The sequence below is a fragment of the Pseudophryne corroboree genome, chromosome 2 (assembly GCF_028390025.1).
Source record: "Pseudophryne corroboree isolate aPseCor3 chromosome 2, aPseCor3.hap2, whole genome shotgun sequence".
In the NCBI taxonomy this organism is placed as follows: domain Eukaryota; kingdom Metazoa; phylum Chordata; class Amphibia; order Anura; family Myobatrachidae; genus Pseudophryne; species Pseudophryne corroboree.
Genome location: NC_086445.1, coordinates 628,895,455 through 628,914,824, shown reverse-complemented (window position 1 = coordinate 628,914,824; position 19,370 = coordinate 628,895,455).

Sequence of the window (19,370 nt, the reverse complement as noted above, 5' to 3'; positions counted from 1 at the left end):
TGCTATTAAAAGTAATCACTAAATGGACCAACAGGACTGCAGAGAAAGCTTTATACTATGCTGCTGGCAAGGCATCAGGTCCAGGTGATTTGGATGGTTTCTGGGACTTCAACGTCGCCTCCTCCACCTCCTCCATTGGTTTGTCTAAATTCAACTTGCAAGTAGAAGCGTCACACAAATTAAGAAGGTGACAAGAATCTAAATACACTTTGGGCTGTCAGAAATAAGTTAATGCTATAGATATAGGCTTATCATACTGTCCCCTTAAAATGGGTCACTAATGAATTACATAGGTTCAATAGCTGCTTAAAACCAGGTGAAATGCAGGGATGAAGTCAGGCAGCCACAGAACCTATGTAATGCATGAATGTCACGGTTTAAAGGGATAGTATGATAAGCCTATATAGATATATAGGGGGTAATTCCAAGTTGATCGCAGCAGGAATTTTTTTTAGCAGTTGGGCAAAACCATGTGCACTGCAGGGGAGGCAGATTTAACATGTGCAGAGAGAGTTAGATTTGGGTGGGGTGTGTTCAATCTGCAGTCTAATTTGCAGTGTAAAAATAAAGCAGCCAGTATTTACCCTGCACAGAAACAAAATAACCCACCCAAATCTAACTCTTTCTGCACGTTATGCCCAATTGCTAAAAAAAATCCTGCTGCGATCAACTTGGAATTACCCCCATAATGTAGACCTTTTTCTATCATGGTTTATCTACACAAACATCTAAACTGAGGGTTTTTCATTTAACGATTTAATTGCTAGTGCATTGATATCACTTTTTAAATGGAAAGTACAGTATTATATTATTATGGTGTAATTTTGTTTCTTAGCTTCCTCCCAGTCCGTAATATTTCTATCCCTCATATCAGGATATCCATGGTTGGGTCCAGATGGTTAAATCAAATTGATTGCCGGTGACCTTTGAAAAAGCTGCCAGGAGCAGTGAAACGCGTAAGCTTGTCACTTACCTCATTGGGGAACCATTCAACCATCTCCGGACCAGCCTCCTACAATTGAATATCCTTTGGAATACAAATACCGGTTCTGTGGACTGCATTTATCTTTGTCACAGATTTGGTGAGAACTTGGGACTGCAATTCACACAGTTTAGAGAATCCTCTAGTGACCTTGGTATTTATACCAACGGACAATGCCATTATACCGGGACTATTGACCATAGTGGATAAGGAGGTATTAGAACAGGAACAGAGGAATGTTTTTGTGCTGTTGTGCAATGCCCGATATGTGAGGTTGTTTTATGTCACGTGAAATTTTAATAGGTTAATTTATACCTGATTAAAAAATCTACATTTTAATGAGTAAATGAGTAAATGTGTATTTAGGTATTTAAATATTCATCAACCTAGCGCTGCTATTTGTTTTTTACATTTATCCTGCACTTTGGTAATGCTCAAAGGCGGGCCTACACTGTGCAATTACTGGCCCATAACTGCACAGGGTATGGCCGCGGCCGAGCACTAGTGATATGCACCGGAAATTTTTCGGGTTTTGTGTTTTGGTTTTGGATTCGGTTCCGCGGCCGTGTTTTGGATTCAGACGCGTTTTGCCAAAACCTCCCTGAAAATTTTTTGTATGAGCAGTCAGTGGCACTGACCGTTCTGACAATTGCAGCTATCAATTTCACCAGCTGCAGCTGTCATTGCCGGATGCACCGCACTGTCTCTAGCTGCCAGCTCCGACAGTCAGAGATTGTGCAAAACAAAAAATAATACAATCTGTGTAAATGCTGGTCCTCCAAAATGGTTACAGCCGACAGAGTGAGCGTGCACTTCACCAAAGAGGTGCCCTCCTTAGCAAAACCAACAATAATACATGTGGCTGTTATCAGGACCTGTTTCACTGCGATACTGAAGTGAGGGCCACACAAATAATGGGCAATATGTGCATAATAATTCACCTCCCCCCATCACTCTCTACTTCTACTCATAAGCGTCTACTGCTTCCTGTTATAAGATACACACTCAACTTGGCTACAAAAATCTCTAGTTGTTTACAGAAAATATGGTACATGATTGCCATTCACGTGGTTGCTCTCTGTACTATTTCGCACTGGGATGCTGTCTGTATTGTTTGTGGGTCACATGGTGCCCTAGCATGTGGCATATTATGAACTCACTATCTTTGCAATGTTGTTCAAAGACATATCGTGTCGGCCCTGCAGCACAGTCGAGCCGTTATATCTTGCAGATACCCTGTATCGACATGTCTTGTGTGTATGGGTGACCCGTTTGCCCTCTGTATTTCTGGCTTCAAAGACTGCTGACACTGATGTCACAGCTGGGCGAGCAAATTGAAATGTGTTGTCTGGACTTCCATATCAAATGAGCGATTTGTAAGTGTGAATAGCTTACCTAATCGGCCACTCAGTCAATGAGACGGACAGTTGGCTGCTTATCGTTGCAGTTTGCACTAGTGATGTGCATCGGACATTTTTCGGGTTTTGTGTTTTGGTTTTGGTTTTGGATTTGGTTCCGCGGCCGTGTTTTGGATTCAGACGCGTTTTGGCAAAACCTCCCTGAAAATTTTTTGTCGGATTCGGGTGTTTTTTTTTACAAAAAACCCTCAAAAACAGCTTAAATCATAGAATTTGGGGGTCATTTTGATCCCATAGTATTATTAACCCCAATAACCATAATTTCCACTCATTTTCAGTCTATTCTGAACACCTCACAATATTATTTTTAGTCCTAAAATTTGCACCGAGGTCGCTGGATGACTAAGCTAAGCGACCCAAGTGGCCGACACAAACACCTGGCCCATTTAGGAGTGGCACTGCAGTGTCAGACAGGATGGCACTTAAAAAAAATTGTCCCCAAACAGCACATGATGCAAAGAAAAAAAGAGGTGCACCAAGGTCGCTGGATGGCTAAGCTAAGCGACCCAAGTGGCCGACACAAACACCTGGCCCATCTAAGAGTGGCACTGCAGTGTCAGACAGGATGGCAGATTTAAAAAACAGTCCCCAAACAGCACATGATGCAAAGATAAATGAAAGAAAAAAGAGGTGCAAGATGGAATTGTCCTTGGGCCCTCCAACCCACCCTTATGTTGTATAAACAGGATATGCACACTTTAACAAACCCATAATTTCAGCGACAGGGTCTGCCACACGACTGTGACTGAAACGACTGGTTGGTTTGGGCCCCCACCAAAAATAAGCAATCAATCTCTCCTTGCACAAATTGGCTCTACAGAGGCAAGATGTCCACCTCCTCCTCATCGTCCGATTCCTCACCCCTTTCACTGTGTACATCCCCCTCCTCACAGAGTATTAATTCATCCCCACTGGAATACACCATCTCAGGTCCCTGTGTACTTTCTGAAGGCAATTGCCTCCTCACAGAGTATTAATTTGTCCCCACTGGAATCCACCATCTCAGGTCCCTGTGTACTTTCTGGAGGCAATTGCTGGTGAATGTCTCCACAGAGGAATTGATTATAATTCATTTTGATGAACATCATCTTCTCCACATTTTCTGGAAGTAACCTCGTACGCCGATTGCTGACAAGGTGAGCGGCTGCACTAAACACTCTTTCGGAGTACACACTGGTGGGGGGGGGGGGCAACTTAGGTAAAATAAAGCCAGTTTGTGCAAGAGCCTCCAAATTGCTTCTTTTTCCTGCCAGTATACGTGCGGACTGTCTGACGTGCCTACTTGGATGCGGTCACTCATATAATCCTCCACCATTCTTTCAATGGTGACAGAATCATATGCAGTGACAGTAGACGACATGTCAGTAATCGTTGGCAGGTCCTTCAGTCCGGACCAGATGTCAGCACTCGCTCCAAACTGCCCTGCATCACCGCCAGTGGGTGGGCTCGGAATTCTTAGCCTTTTCCTCGCAGCCCCTGTTGCGGGAGAATTTGAAGGAGGAGCTGTTGACGGGTCACGTTCCGCTTGACTTGACAAGTGTCTCACCAGCAGGTCTTTGCGCCTCTGCAGAGTTGTGTCTGCCGGAAAGAGAGATACAACGTAAGCTTTAAACCTAGGATCGAGCATGGTGGCCAAAATGTAGTGCTCTGATTTCAACAGATTGACCACCCATGAATCCTGGTTAAGCGAATTAAGGGCTCCATCCACAAGTCCCACATGCCTAGCGGAATCGCTCCATTTTAGCTCCTCCTTTAATCTCTCCAGCTTCTTCTGCAAAAGCCTGATGAGGGGAATGACCTGACTCAGGCTGGCACTGTCTGAACTGACTTCACGTGTGGCAAGTTAAAATGGTTGCAGAACCTTGCACAACGTTGAAATCATTCTCCACTGCGCTTGAGTCAGGTGCATTCCCCCTCCTTTGCCTATATCGTAGGCAGATGTATAGGCTTGAATGGCCTTTTGCTGCTCCTCCATCCTCTGAAGCATATAGAGGGTTGAATTCCACCTCGTACCACCTCTTGCTTCAGATGATGGCGGGGCAGGTTCCAGAGTGTTTGCTGGTGCTCCAGTCTTCGGCACGCGGTGGCTGAATGCCGAAAGTGGCCCGCAATTCTTCGGGCCACCGACAACATCTCTTGCACGCCCCTGTCGTTTTTAAAATAATTCTGCACCACCAAATTCAATGTATGTGCAAAACATGGGACATGATGGAATTTGCTCACATGTAATGCACGCACAATATTGGTGGCATTGTCCGATGTCACAAATCCCCAGGAGAGTCCAATTGGGGTAAGCCATTCTGCGATGATGTTCCTCAATTTCCGTAAGAGGTTGTCAGCTGTGTGCCTCTTATGGAAAGCGGTGATACAAAGCGTAGCCTGCCTAGGAACGAGTTAGCGTTTGCGAGATGCTGCTACTGGTGCCGCTGCTGTTGTTGCTGCGGGAGGCAATACATCTACCCAGTGGGCTGTCACAGTCATATAGTCCTGAGTCTGCCCTGCTCCACTTGTCCACATGTCCGTGGTTAAGTGGACATTGGGTACAACTGCATTTCTTAGGACACTGGTGACTCTTTTTCTGAGGTCTGTGTACATTCTCGGTATCGCCTGCCTAGAGAAGTGGAACCTAGATGGTATTTGGTACCGGGGACACACTAACTCAATAAATTCTCTAATTCCCTGTGAATTAACGGTGGATACCGGACACACGTTTAACACCACCCAGGCTGCAAAGGCCTGAGTTATCTGCTTTGCAGCAGGATGACTGCTGTGATATTTCATCTTCCTCGCAAAGGACTGTTGGACAGTCAATTGCTTATTGGAAGTAGTACAAGTGTTCTTCCGACTTCCCCTCTGGGATGACGATCGACTCCCAGCAGCAACAACAGCAGCGCCAGCAGCAGTAGGTGTTACACTAAAGGATGCATCGGAGGAATCCCAGTTAGGAGAGGACTCGTCAGACTTGCCAGTGACATGGCCTGCAGGACTATTGGCTTTCCTGTCTAAGGAGGAAATTGACACTGAGGGAGTTGGTGGTGTGGTTTGCAGGAGCTTGGTTACAAGAGGAAGGGATTTAGTTGTCAGTGCACTGCTTCCGCTGTCACCCAAAGTTTTTGAACTTGTCCATGACTTCTGATGAATGCGCTCCAGGTGACTTATAAGGGAGGATGTTCCTAGGTGGTTAACGTCCTTACCCCTACTTATTACAGCTTGACAAAGGCAACATACGGCTTGACACCTGTTGTCCTCATTTCTGTTAAAATAATTCCACACCGAAGAGGTGATTTTTTTTGTAATTTGACCAGGCATGTCAATGGCCATATTCGTCCCACGGACAACAGGTGTCTCCCCGGTTGCCTGACTTAAACAAACCACCTCACCATCAGAATCCTCCTTGTCAATTTCCTCCTCAATGCCAGCAACACCCATATCCTCATCCTGGTGTACTTCAACAGTGACATCTTCAATTTGACTATCAGGAACTGGACTGCGGGTGCTCCTTCCAGCACTTGCAGGGGGCGTGCAAATGGTGGAAGGCGCAAGCTCTTCCCGTCCAGTGTTGGGAAGGTCAGGCATCGCAACTGACACAATTGGACTCTCCTTGGGGATTTGTGATTTAGAAGAATGTACAGTTCTTTGCTGTGCTTTTGCCAGCTTAAGTCTTTTCATTTTTCTAGCTGGAAGATGAGTGCTTCCATCCTCATGTGAAGCTGAACCACTAGCCATGAACATAGGAAAGGGCCTCAGCCGTTCCTTGCCACTCCGTGTAATAAATGGCATATTGGCAAATTTACGCTTCTCATCAGACGCTTTTAATTTTGATTTTTGGGTCATTTTACTGAACTTTTGTTTTTTGAATTTTACATGCTCTCTACTATGACATTGGGCATCGGCCTTGACAGACGACGTTGATGGCATTTCATCGTCTCGGCCATGACTAGTGGCAGCAGCTTCAGCACGAGGTGGAAGTGGATCTTGATCTTTCCCTATTTTACCCTCCACATTTTTGTTCTCCATTTTTTAATGTGTGGAATTATATGCCAGTAATATATATCAATAGCAATGGCCTACTGTACCGTACTGCTATATATATACTGATGGTCAGCAAAATTCTGCACTGTCCTCCTACTATAGACTGCGCACAACTAAAATGCAGCACAGGTATGGATGGATAGTATACTTGACGACACAGAGGTAGAGCAATGGACTACTGTACCGTACTGCTATATATATACTGGTGGTCACAGCAAAATTCTGCACTGTCCTCCTACTATATACTACAATGCAGCACAGATATGGAGCATTTTTCAGGCAGAGAACGTAGATATTTTCAGCACACTGAGCACAGATATTTGCAGCACACTGAGCACAGATATTTGTAGCGCACTGAACACAGAAACTGAGAGAACGCAGCAACGTCCTCTCGCTATCATCTTCAAAGCACGAGTGAAAATGGCGGTGACGCGCTGCTCCTTATATAGAATAAGAATCTCGTGAGAATACGACAGCGGGATGATAACGTTCGGGCGCGCTCGGGTTAACCGAGCAAGGTGGGAAGATCCGAGGCTGCCTCGGAACCGTGTAAAATGGGTGAAGTTCGGGGGGGGTTCAGATCCCGAGAAACCGAACCCGCTCATCACTACCGAGCACCAATTCTCGCTCAGTCAGCCATGAGAAATCTTTCAGTATGCCCGACAGATGCAATAATTAGTGCTCAGATCTGACAGTGGATATGCTCATCATCAGACACAGAGGACAATTATTTGGCAGTATATGGCAGTGTTGGATACAATAATTGGTCTGCATAAGACAAAACTGATTTTGAAATTTCCCAAATTATTAATATGTACTGACGTCTAAGAAAATTGGTGCATTATTTACCCTTTTTTGGCACTTCAGAGAGTGGCGTGATTGGTATAGAGAAGTAGTTATACACTCCAATGGTTTTGTAGCAGCTGCATAAGGTTGTGGATGGTGGTGCAGAAATTCCACATAATTATGAATTTAGTGTTTTTATACATTACTAGGTTAAAATGTTCTATAAACCTTGATCTTTATTCTTCTCATGTATAGTCTTAAATAAGTTATAATGTAATTAATCAGTGCTTTCTAAGGTCTTGTATGTACTAATTATAGTAAACTGTTCATCATTTAGCATTAAACTGAGAAGAATAAATAAACCATTACAATCAGAAGCGCTTCTTGTGATTAGGAAGGAGCTTGTGAAGTAGACTTATTCTCTATTAGAGGTACTGTACTGGAGTGAAATCAGTTCATTTGTGGATATGTGTTTTTTTTTTTAGATTCTTGGACAGGACTGTACTATATATTCAGTATATATATATATATATATATATATATATATAAAAATATAAATATATACACTGCTCAAAAAAATAAACAACACAATGTAACTCCAAGTCAATAACATTTCTGTGAGATCAAACTGTCCACTTAGGAAGCAACACTGATTGACAATCAATTTCACATGCTGTTGTGCAACTGGAATAGACCACAGGTGGGAATTATAGGCAATTAGCAAGATACCCCCAATAAAGGAGTTGTTCTGCAGGTGGTGACCACAGACCACTTCTCAGCTCCTATGCTTTCTGGCTGATGTTTTGGTCACTTTTGAAAGCTGGTGGGGCTTTCACTCTAGTGGTAGCATGAGACGGAGTCTACAACCCACACAAGTGGCTCAGGTAGTGCAGTTCATCCAGGATGGCACATCAATGCGAGCTGAGGCAAGAAGGTTTGCTGTGTCTGTCAGCATAGTGTCCAGAGCATGGAGGCGCTACCAGGAGACAGGCCAGTACATCAGGAGACGTGGAGGAGGCCGTAGGAGGGCAACAACTCAGCAGCAGGACCGCTACCTCCGCCTTTGTGCAAGGAGGAACAGGAGGAGCACTGCCAGAGCCCTGCAAAATGACCTCCAGCAAGCCACAAATGTGCATGTGTCTACTCAAACGATCAGAAACAGACTCCATGAGGGTAGTATGAGGGCCCGACGTCCACAGGTGGGGGTTGTGCTTACAGCCCAACACCGTGCAGGACGTTTGGCATTTGCCAGAGAACACCAAGATTGCCAAATTCACCACTGGCACCCTGTGCTCTTCACAGATGAAAGCAGGTTCTCACTGAGCACATGTGACAGATGTGACAGAGTCTAGAGATGCCAAGGAGAACGTTCTGCTGCCTGCAACATCCTCCAGCATGACCGGTTTGGCAGTGGGTCAGTAATGGTGTGGGGTGGCATTTCTTTGAGGGGCTGCCTCCATGTGCTTGCCAGAGGTAGCCTGACTGCCATTAGGTACCGAGATGAGATCCTTAGACCCCTTGTGAGACCATATGCTGGTGCGGTTGGCCCTGAGTTCCTCCTAATGCAAGACAATGCTAGACCTCATGTGGCTGGAGTGTGTCAGCAGTTCCTGCAAGACGAAGGCATTGATGCTATGGACTGGCCCACCTGTTCCTCAGACCTGAATCCAATTGAGCACATCTGGGACATCATGTCTCTCTCCATTGCACCACAGACTGTCCAGGAGTTGGCAGATTCTTTAGTCCAGGTCTGGGAGGAGATCCCTCAGGAGACCATCCGCCACCTCATCAGGAGCATGCCCAGGCTTTGTAGGGAGGTCATATTTTTGTGGGGTCTGACAAACCCCTTCCAGCTGCTGTGGTAATCTAAGTGGGTACTACATTCAAAGTTGTAGGGAGGTCATACAGGCACGTGGAGGCCACACACACTACTGAGCCTCATTATGACTTGTTTTAAGGACATTACATCAAAGTTGGATCAGCCTGTAGTGTATTTTACCACTTCAATTTTGAGTGTGACTCAATCCAGACCTCCATGGGTTAATAAATTTGATTTCCATTGATAATTTTTGTGTGATTTTGTTGTCAGCAAATTCAACTATGTAAAGAACAAAGTATTTAATAAGAATATTTCATTCATTCAGATCTAGGATGTGTTATTTTAGTGTTCCCTTTATTTTTTTGAGCAGTGTATATATATATGTTTAAATTATATTTAGATTATACAATAATGTATTTACTTTTACTTGCTAAATGCTTCGAATCATATTTTGCAGTTTTTTCAAGCATGAGCCCAACGTTCTATTTACTGCAGCAAGAGCTGATGTCTTTGCTTTCCTTTTTCTTACTGGTATAGTTATGACTTATGGATGAGAACTGATGCACCCAGTATAACAGGGTACATATTACTGCTTAGACCTATTCAATTAGCATTGCATCCCTGTGATTTGTGCCTCAGTGTGCACTTAATGCTGTTTTTTTCCTTGAAGCCTCAGGAGCTGCGAGGAAAAATCTCAGTTTAAATGCTCCTTCCCAGGTGTAACATGCAGGGATAGAAACATGGGTGCCGTAGAGATGGGAACTCTAGGCGCTTCAAATAAGTATATACATAGGGCAGCCTCCAACAACACGTAATGGCCGTCCATTGGAGCAATTCAAATGCCCCCCCATGGGTGCAAGTGCCTATTAGTAATGGGTTTAGCCACGCAAAGAAGCTAAACCCAACTTTAGTACTGCTTGGGGTGCCCAAACTCTCATTTGCGGGGGCGAGGCTGTTAGGATTAGGATATGGGGAGGAAGGATTAGGGTTAGGCATTAAAAAGGGAGAGTTAGGGTTAGGCACTCAGGGAGGAGGGTTAGAGTTAGGCTGCAAGCTTTACCCACCCCATAGAGTCAATTGCAATTTGGGATACACTTAAAATACACTTAAAATGTCTCTTGTCTTAAAACACGTGTAATTCAGCATAGTGTGTTAAAGGTGCAATGACTTGCATTAAAGGTTACTGCCATTGTAACATGTAGAAACTTTAAGAACATAAGTATATATATATAAATCAGCAGGCCCAACATTTTCTAGACTGGGGGGCAAACATATTGGGACTCCCCCACAAAAGCTGCAAGCACCAGTCTATAGTAAGGAATCCTGGAGTGTTGGGTCCTGTTCAACACAGTGCTGAATTCCTTAGTGGAATCAGGCTAAAATGAAAGTGGGTCTGTTTTCTTTAGAAACAGTCATCCCAACAGTGGTAACCTGATCATTAGTTCTCTATATAAAACTGGGAGTACCCACGGACTTTTGTGCATTACTGTGGTCCAGGTCGCACCCCCCTACCCTTTTCCCATCCTCCCCAAAACAAATCTCCCCTCTCTTCTTTTCTTCTGCACTGGTTTTAATTATTTTTTTTTAGGTTTCCTTATTCTGTGTTGTTTGGCTCCCTTTTTGCAGGTGACTAATAGAACGATATGTCCTCTGGGATATTTGCCCATTCCTTTGTGTTCTGGCTGTCTAAGTTCAAGCATGCCAGGAGCACAATTGCTTTAGTGGGTGTCAAGAGCATATAGTGGTTGAACCACAGGGGTCTACGTTGGTATACTTTAAGGATAGGTTCATGGTGGTGGCCATGAATTTTGGTGTCCCACAGGTTCTGGTGGTGCACATGGGTGGCAACTTGGAATATGGACATCTTTAGGCTTGAGATTGCCCATTGTTGAAGACTTGGAATAGCATATTATATAGGTCCAGGTGCTAGGTAGTGTGATCAAACATAATGAAAGTTTTCAATGGCACAATAAACCATTCTACGACACATCAATGATAACCTTGACCATGCTAACGTTCCTATGTCAGCGGGGTTGCCCTTGGTGTATCTGAGATGGTTTACTGTGTCATAGCTGCATATGATAGGGGTAATCTGGTGTTGTTTTTATGGTTTTAGGGAAGGTTGGCTAGTTTGTGTATGGTGGAGGTGCTGCAGGTCATATAGAGAGACTTGCCATGGTGAAAGTGATTGTGGTTTATTATTTTGACGTCCCTGCCTTAGGTGCTGCCTGGCTGCCTCTGCACCCTGCTGTGTGCAGCGTGACCTGTCGTCAGAGGTCACGCTGCGCAGCCCCATGCCAGCAGTGTAGCATCTAGATTCCCTTCACAGAGAGGACCTTTTTCCATAATGCACAGGCTCAATATCCTATATGGAATAGTAACCTGTAGCGAGTGAAGCAGAGTGAGACACCGTGCCCGATGCATGGTGAGCGAAGCGAGACCGCAAGGGTCCAATGCAGCATAACTAAAACAAAATAACTTACAACAAATGGAGATTGGAGAAAACATATACATGCTGAAAGGGCAGACGACAATTCCACCCTCACGTGATGTCACATTCAGGTCCTTTCCACAAGAGGGAAATACACACATTCATGCCAGCCCTACCCACACCACGCCTAAGTGGAGGAAGAGGACTGTTGCAGCGGCTGCGTTGTGTGCCACCTCTGTATCAGCCGCCAGCCTGCCAGCTTGACACACAGTGTCAGTGCCAGATTAAGGTACTCATGGGCCTGGAGCTGAAATTTATGAAAGGCCTATTGTGTGCCTCGGAAGGAGATGTGACGGGTGCTGCAGTGGTGAGACTAGTGATGTGACCAGTGTGGTACTGTATGTCTGTGGTCTCAATAGGGGGTGTGGCATGTGCCATGAGTGTGACTAGTGCCTACCTTCAACCACTTAATAGGTAACTAAAACAAGAAAAAGTTAGTGACCGCCATATAATACACAGCATCAGTGACCACCATATCATATAGGGAGCATCACAGTGACCGCCATATAATACAGAGAGCTGGAAAGGTGGAGAGGTCTAAAGGGGAGCAATGATGGGGCAAAACATAGCAGATGTGGAAAGATTAGAAAAGATCGGGGCAATACAGAGCAGACAGGGAACAAAGGGCTTCTGGGACACACTTAAACACAGACACTACTTGCTGACACACTTACTGACAGACACTACTTACCGACACATACACCTCTTACTAACACAGATTACACTTACTGACACAAACACACTGATACATACACGCATACAACTTATTGACACACACACACACACACACCACTGACACAGACTTACTGACACATACACACTTACTGACACACCTTACTGACAAAGTCTTAGTGATACACACATTTAATGACACAAGCACCACTTACTGACAGATACCCCTTACGGACACAGCTATCACTTATTGGCACATACATACTTAAGGACAGACTTCCCTTACTGACACAGATACAACTTACTGACACAAACATCACTTACTTACTGGGGTTGAAGGGACTAAAAAAAAAAATGTGCGCTCCAAGTAAACAATCACCAGGCTGCAGCAACCCAAAACCTCTCCCAAACACGGTATGTTATGTACATGTTATTCTTAATAAACCTGACGACAGTGCGGAGGCACTGAAACGTTGTTGAATCAATATCTGACTTTGCTATACTTATTAAGAGTCGAGTGCCGCACTTTCCTCTATTTGTATCCATTTACTGTGAGGGCACCGACCGAAGTTACACACTGCAACTAGGAGTGCCAGACTCTCTTCCGTATATATATATATATATATATATATATATATATATATATATAAGTTTATAAAGGTGAGGCACTCAAGCTTGTTAAAAAGATTACACAGAAACTAATATCTTGTTCAATGTTTCAATATTTCAATCATATTGTCATCAGGATCTGTGTTATCCAAGCTTGAGTGATGCACATTTCTGAACTTTATTGTTGGATTTTTGTGAGGGCACCAGCGCAGCTACGCCTGGAAGTTTGGAGTGCCAGTCCTTTGTGTGTGTGTGTGTGTGTGTATGTATATATATATATGTATGTATGTTTACAGATATAAAACCACAGGTGAGTGCTGAATTTTCTGTGTATATATATATATACATATATATATATATATATATACTGTATATATATATATATATATATATATATATATATATATATAGAGATGTGCACTTGAAATTTTTCGGGTTTTGTGTTTTGGTTTTGGGTTCGGTTCCGCGGCCGTGTTTTGGGTTCGACCGCGTTTTGGCAAAACCTCACCGAATTTTTTTTGTCGGATTCGGGTGTGTTTTGGATTCGGGTGTTTTTTTCAAAAAACACTAAAAAACAGCTTAAATAATAGAATTTGGGGGTCATTTTGATCCCAAAGTATTATTAACCTCAAAAACCATAATTTCCACTCATTTTCAGTCTATTCTGAACACCTCACACCTCACAATATTATTTTTAGTCCTAAAATTTGCACCGAGGTCGCTGGATGGCTAAGCTAAGCGACCCAAGTGGCCGACACAAACACCTGGCCCATCTAGGAGTGGCACTGCAGTGTCACGCAGGATGGCCCTTCCAAAAAACACTCCCCAAACAGCACATGACGCAAAGAAAAAAAGAGGCGCAATGAGGTAGCTGTGTGAGTAAGCTAAGCGACCCTAGTGGCCGACACAAACACCTGGCCCATCTAGGAGTGGCACTGCAGTGTCACGCAGGATGGCCCTTCCAAAAAACACTCCCCAAACAGCACATGACGCAAAGAAGAAAAAAAGAGGCGCAATGAGGTAGCTGTGTGAGTAAGCTAAGCGACCCTAGTGGCCGACTCAAACACCTGGCCCATCTAGGAGTGGCACTGCAGTGTCACGCAGGATGGCCCTTCCAAAAAACACTCCCCAAACAGCACATGACGCAAAGAAGAAAAAAAGAGGCGCAATGAGGTAGCTGTGTGAGTAAGCTAAGCGACCCTAGTGGCCGACACAAACACCTGGCCCATCTAGGAGTGGCACTGCAGTGTCACGCAGGATGGCCCTTCCAAAAAACACTCCCCAAACAGCACATGACGCAAAGAAGAAAAAAAGAGGCGCAATGAGGTAGCTGTGTGAGTAAGCTAAGCGACCCTAGTGGCCGACACAAACACCTGGCCCATCTAGGAGTGGCACTGCAGTGTCACGCAGGATGGCCCTTCCAAAAAACACTCCCCAAACAGCACATGACGCAAAGAAGAAAAAAAGAGGCGCAATGAGGTAGCTGTGTGAGTAAGCTAAGCGACCCTAGTGGCCGACACAAACACCTGGCCCATCTAGGAGTGGCACTGCAGTGTCACGCAGGATGGCCCTTCCAAAAAACACTCCCCAAACAGCACATGACGCAAAGAAGAAAAAAAGAGGCGCAATGAGGTAGCTGTGTGAGTAAGCTAAGCGACCCTAGTGGCCGACACAAACACCTGGCCCATCTAGGAGTGGCACTGCAGTGTCACGCAGGATGGCCCTTCCAAAAAACACTCCCCAAACAGCACATGACGCAAAGAAGAAAAAAAGAGGCGCAATGAGGTAGCTGTGTGAGTAAGATAAGCGACCCTAGTGGCCGACACAAACACCTGGCCCATCTAGGAGTGGCACTGCAGTGTCACGCAGGATGGCCCTTCCAAAAAACACTCCCCAAACAGCACATGACGCAAAGAAGAAAAAAAGGCGCAATGAGGTAGCTGTGTGAGTAAGATAAGCGACCCTAGTGGCCGACACAAACACCTGGCCCATCTAGGAGTGGCACTGCAGTGTCACGCAGGATGGCCCTTCCAAAAAACACTCCCCAAACAGCACATGACGCAAAGAAGAAAAAAAGAGGCGCAATGAGGTAGCTGTGTGAGTAAGATAAGCGACCCTAGTGGCCGACACAAACACCTGGCCCATCTAGGAGTGGCACTGCAGTGTCACGCAGGATGGCCCTTCCAAAAAACACTCCCCAAACAGCACATGACGCAAAGAAGAAAAAAAGAGGCGCAATGAGGTAGCTGTGTGAGTAAGCTAAGCGACCCTAGTGGCCGACACAAACACCTGGCCCATCTAGGAGTGGCACTGCAGTGTCACGCAGGATGGCCCTTCCAAAAAACACTCCCCAAACAGCACATGACGCAAAGAAGAAAAAAAGAGGCGCAATGAGGTAGCTGTGTGAGTAAGCTAAGCGACCCTAGTGGCCGACACAAACACCTGGCCCATCTAGGAGTGGCACTGCAGTGTCACGCAGGATGGCCCTTCCAAAAAACACTCCCCAAACAGCACATGACGCAAAGAAGAAAAAAAGGCGCAATGAGGTAGCTGTGTGAGTAAGATAAGCGACCCTAGTGGCCGACACAAACACCTGGCCCATCTAGGAGTGGCACTGCAGTGTCACGCAGGATGGCCCTTCCAAAAAACACTCCCCAAACAGCACATGACGCAAAGAAGAAAAAAAGAGGCGCAATGAGGTAGCTGTGTGAGTAAGATAAGCGACCCTAGTGGCCGACACAAACACCTGGCCCATCTAGGAGTGGCACTGCAGTGTCACGCAGGATGGCCCTTCCAAAAAACACTCCCCAAACAGCACATGACGCAAATAAAAATGAAAGAAAAAAGAGGTGCAAGATGGAATTGTCCTTGCGCCCTACCACCCACCCTTATGTTGTATAAACAGGACATGCACACTTTAACCAACCCATCATTTCAGTGACAGGGTCTGCCACACGACTGTGACTGAAATGACGGGTTGGTTTGGACCCCCACCGAAAAAGAAGCAATTAATCTCTCCTTGCACAAACTGGCTCTACAGAGGCAAGATGTCCACCTCATCATCATCCTCCGATATATCACCGTGTACATCCCGCTCCTCACAGATTATCAATTCGTCCCCACTGGAATCCACCTTCTCAGCTCCCTGTGTACTTTGTGGAGGCAATTGCTGCTGGTCAATGTCTCCACGGAGGAATTGATTATAATTCATTTTAATGAACATCATCTTCTCCACATTTTCTGGAAGTAACCTCGTACGCCGATTGCTGACAAGGTGAGCGGCGGCACTAAACACTCTTTCGGAGTACACACTTGTGGGAGGGCAACTTAGGTAGAATAAAGCCAGTTTGTGCAAGGGCCTCCAAATTGCCTCTTTTTCCTGCCAGTATAAGTACGGACTGTCTGACGTGCCTACTTGGATGCGGTCACTCATATAATCCTCCACCATTCTTTCAATGGTGAGAGAATCATATGCAGTGACAGTAGACGACATGTCCGTAATCGTTGTCAGTTCCTTCAGTCCGGACCAGATGTCAGCATCAGCAGTCGCTCCAGACTGCCCTGCATCACCGCCAGCGGGTGGGCTCGGAATTCTGAGCCTTTTCCTCGCACCCCCAGTTGCGGCAGAATCTGAAGGAGGAGATGTTGACAGGTCGCGTTCCGCTTGACTTGACAATTTTGTCACCAGCAGGTCTTTGAACCCCAGCAGACTTGTGTCTGCCGGAAAGAGAGATCCAAGGTAGGTTTTAAATCTAGGATCGAGCACGGTGGCCAAAATGTAGTGCTCTGATTTCAACAGATTGACCACCCGTGAATCCTTGTTAAGCGAATTAAGGGCTCCATCCACAAGTCCCACATGCCTAGCGGAATCGCTCCCTTTTAGCTCCTCCTTCAATGCCTCCAGCTTCTTCTGCAAAAGCCTGATGAGGGGAATGACCTGACTCAGGCTGGCAGTGTCTGAACTGACTTCACGTGTGGCAAGTTCAAAAGGTTGCAGAACCTTGCACAACGTTGAAATCATTCTCCACTGCGCTTGAGACAGGTACATTCCACCTCCTATATCGTGCTCAATTGTATAGGCTTGAATGGCCTTTTGCTGCTCCTCCAACCTCTGAAGCATATAGAGGGTTGAATTCCACCTCGTTACCACTTCTTGCTTCAGATGATGGCAGGGCAGGTTCAGGCGTTTTTGGTGGTGCTCCAGTCTTCTGTACGTGGTGCCTGTACGCCGAAAGTGTCCCGCAATTCTTCTGGCCACCGACAGCATCTCTTGCACGCCCCTGTCGTTTTTAAAAAAATTCTGCACCACCAAATTCAAGGTATGTGCAAAACATGGGACGTGCTGGAATTTGCCCATATTTAATGCACACACAATATTGCTGGCGTTGTCCGATGCCACAAATCCACAGGAGAGTCCAATTGGGGTAAGCCATTCCGCGATGATCTTCCTCAGTTGCCGTAAGAGGTTTTCAGCTGTGTGCGTATTCTGGAAAGCGGTGATACAAAGCGTAGCCTGCCTAGGAAAGAGTTGGCGTTTGCGAGATGCTGCTACTGGTGCCGCCGCTGCTGTTCTTGCGGCGGGAGTCCATACATCTACTCAGTGGGCTGTCACAGTCATATAGTCCTGACCCAGCCCTGCTCCACTTGTCCACATGTCCGTGGTTAAGTGGACATTGGGTACAACTGCATTTTTTAGGACACTGGTGAGTCTTTTTCTGACGTCCGTGTACATTCTCGGTATCGCCTGCCTAGAGAAGTGGAACCTAGATGGTATTTGTTAACGGGGGCACACTACCTCAAGAAATTGTCTAGTTCCCTGTGAACTAACGGCGGATACCGGACGCACGTCTAACACCAACATAGTTGTCAAGGCCTCAGTTATCCATTTTGCAACAGGATGACTGCTGTGATATTTCATCTTCCTCGCAAAGGACTGTTGGACAGTCAATTGCTTGGTGGAAGTAGTAAAAGTGGGCTTACGACTTCCCCTCTGGGATGACCATCGACTCCCAGCAGCAACAACAGCAGCGCCAGCAGCAGTAGGCGTTACACGCAAGGATGCATCGGAGGAATCCCAGGCAGGAGAGGACTCGTCAGAATTGCCAGTGACATGGCCTGCAGGACTATTGGCATTCCTGGGGAAGGAGGAAATTGACACTGAGGGAGTTGGTGGGGTGGTTTGCGTGAGCTTGGTTACAAGAGGAAGGGATTTACTGGTCAGTGGACTGCTTCCACTGTCGCCCAAAGTTTTTGAACTTGTCTCTGACTTATTATGAATGCGCTGCAGGTGACGTATAAGGGAGGATGTTCCGAGGTGGTTAACGTCCTTACCCCTACTTATTACAGCTTGACAAAGGCAACACACGGCTTGACAAATGTTGTCCGCATTTCTGTTGAAATACTTCCACACCGAAGAGCTGATTTTTTTGGTATTTTCACCAGGCATGTCAACGGCCCTATTCCTCCCACGGACAACAGGTGTCTCCCCGGGTGCCTGACTTAAACAAACCACCTCACCATCAGAATCCTCCTTGTCAATTTCCTCCCCACCGCCAGCAACACCCATATCCTCCTCATCCTGGTGTACTTCAACACTGACATCTTCAATCTGACTATCAGGAACTGGACTGCGGGTGCTCCTTCCAGCACTTGCAGGGGGCGTGCAAATGGTGGAAGGCGCATGCTCTTCACGTCCAGTGTTGGGAAGGTCAGGCATCGCAACCGACACAATTGGACTCTCCTTGTGGATTTGGGATTTCGAAGAACGCACAGTTCTTTGCGGTGCTTTTGCCAGCTTGAGTCTTTTCATTTTTCTAGCGAGAGGCTGAGTGCTTCCATCCTCATGTGAAGCTGAACCACTAGCCATGAACATAGGCCAGGGCCTCAGCCGTTCCTTGCCACTCCGTGTGGTAAATGGCATATTGGCAAGTTTACGCTTCTCCTCCGACAATTTTATTTTAGATTTTGGAGTCCTTTTTTTACTGATATTTGGTGTTTTGGATTTTACATGCTCTGTACTATGACATTGGGCACCGGCCTTGGCAGACGACGTTGCTGGCATTTCATCATCTCGGCCATGACTAGTGGCAGCAGCTTCAGCACGAGGTGGAAGTGGATCTTGATCTTTCCCTAATTTTGGAACCTCAACATTTTTGTTCTCCATATTTTAATAGGCACAACTAAAAGGCACCTCAGGTAAACAATGGAGATGGATGGATACTAGTATACTTATGGATGGACCAGCGACTGCCGACACAGAGGTAGCTACAGCCGTGGACTACCGTACTGTGTCTGCTGCTAATATAGACTGGATGATAATGAGATGAAATTAATATATATATATATATATATATATAATATCACTAGTACTGCAGCCGGACAGGTATATATATTTATTATGTAATGACTGATGACGGACCTGCTGGACACTGTCAGCTCAGCAGCACCGCAGACTGCTACAGTAAGCTACTATAGTAGTATGTATCAAGAAGAAAGAGAAAAAAAAAACCACGGGTAGGTGGTATACAATTATGGATGGACCAGCGACTGCCGACACAGAGG